At 45.7% G+C, this 1,748-nt stretch overlaps 1 protein-coding gene across 2 annotated transcripts in view; it reads right to left on the bottom strand.

Annotated features, from left to right (window-relative positions):
- SLC5A1 (solute carrier family 5 member 1) overlaps positions 1–1,748 on the bottom strand; it is a 35,999-nt gene that overhangs the window by 10,651 nt on the left and 23,600 nt on the right. The gene's annotated exons all lie outside the window — the stretch shown is intronic.

Here is a 1,748-nt window from a genome sequence, read left to right as displayed (position 1 = left end):
GAAATGGTGAGGACCTTGTAGAGGTGTGCACAGGGAATCTGATCCTCACATGGTGGTGGCACTGTGCCAGAAAGAGCACAGCAAGAGTCACACAACCTGATGTGTGATACTGCTCACTAGAATGCATTGTTATAACTATATTAAGTACACTACGTAGTATTTCAACACATCAAGGAAGAAGCACATGAAATAACTACCCCAGAAGCAAGAGATGCCACTCTTCTGCAAGAATAAAGGGCAGTGAGAATCACTGCCAGTCACACTGGTAGGTGTGACCTCCCTCAGGGCAGGGCAGAAGCCCATCCTTCTCTATCAAATCTCAAAGAGCCCCAGAGATCACAAGGGACTGTTTGCCAAGGCCAGCACTCAGGGAAGTAAAGTACAATGGCTTGTCAACACGTGCATGTGTTTGGATATCCAACGTGTCTGTGGGAAGGGAGGCCTGTGCTCTCTCCCTGTGTTTGCACCTCTTCCCACAGCACAGTTCCCTACAGCCCAGCAGGGAACAGCCCTTCCCTCCCTGTTCCAGGGCTGCTTTCTCTGGGTACCACGTGGACATGGTGTTGCACAGCATGGCATACAAAAACCTACTCTGAGATCCTCTGACAGCACCTGAAACCTCCAAGGACTGGCTGCTCTGCCTAATCTGAATCAGATATAGCAAGTAAATCAGTCCTGGGCAGATCCTGCCCATCCAAATGCAGTGACATGAGGCAGCAATGCAGAGACCTGTTTGTACACTACAGGAATCTCACTTGTACAGGCATAGACACTGCCAGAGCTGCTTGGGGCAGGTGGGGAAAACAGAAGAAATCCTTATAGGAAATTGTACACACTTATTTTTCCTCTGCATAGCACAAAGACCCAGCTCCATGGCACTTCCCCACAAACACCTGGAATAAATGGGTTGATGGGGAGCTGGGATGGGCCAATGGTAGAGTGGGGCCCAGGTAACCTGCTGCTGTATGGATCCCTCGACTATGGAAAGGGTGTTTCATCCTCATGACCACACTGGAAGCTTAAATTCAGAACCTGTCTTTCCTGGAAATAGGACACTCCAACTGAAAGTGTAAAATCCCATAATCAGATCCTTAGGCATGACACAGGCTGGAAATCAAAGCTAGACAGTAAATTCAGAACCTACATAGTACCTTAATAGGCTCACTACAAACACATGTTGCTGAAAAGGACTGAGTCACCCCACTAGAAGAGTTTCTCTGCTGTTGGAACTTCCAGAACTCTGTGTTGTACCTGGGAGTTCTGATTATGATAGTTGAGCACAACTACAGCAAACTGTCTAATCCTTTTGAAATACACAGAAATCCAGCTCTGAGGCCAGCTCACGCTACCAGCCTGTTTAATTTATAACCTTTCTAATGATCAGTTATCATGATGTGAGAATGAGAGCAAAAGGCCAGTCTTTTAGCTTAAATTGCACTATTATCACTCAGCTCCCATTCAGAGGGCAAAGAGTAATCTGCTATGACAATTTCTGCAAAACAACAGACTGAGGTATGCCTGAACTGTGGACTTCTTTAGAAGCTTGGTAGTTTCAAGATATATGGAAAATACCAGCTCCCTTTACTACTTCACAGAAACACATCCATTTACTTAATAAACATTAACTTCATAGCACCTTAAAGTTTACACCAACCACTTGCCCATTAAAAGAATCTGTCCTCTTCCCTCCTTTCACCTCAGCTGTTACAATTTCCCTCATTTCCATTTCCCCACTCTTCCATTTCCTA

Source organism: Corvus brachyrhynchos, unplaced genomic scaffold, assembly GCF_000691975.1.
Source record: "Corvus brachyrhynchos isolate BGI_N302 unplaced genomic scaffold, ASM69197v1 scaffold864, whole genome shotgun sequence".
Taxonomy (NCBI): Eukaryota; Metazoa; Chordata; class Aves; order Passeriformes; family Corvidae; genus Corvus; species Corvus brachyrhynchos.
The sequence above is the reverse complement of the archived record's forward strand: the minus strand, read 5'-3'. Positions and strand labels throughout refer to the sequence as shown.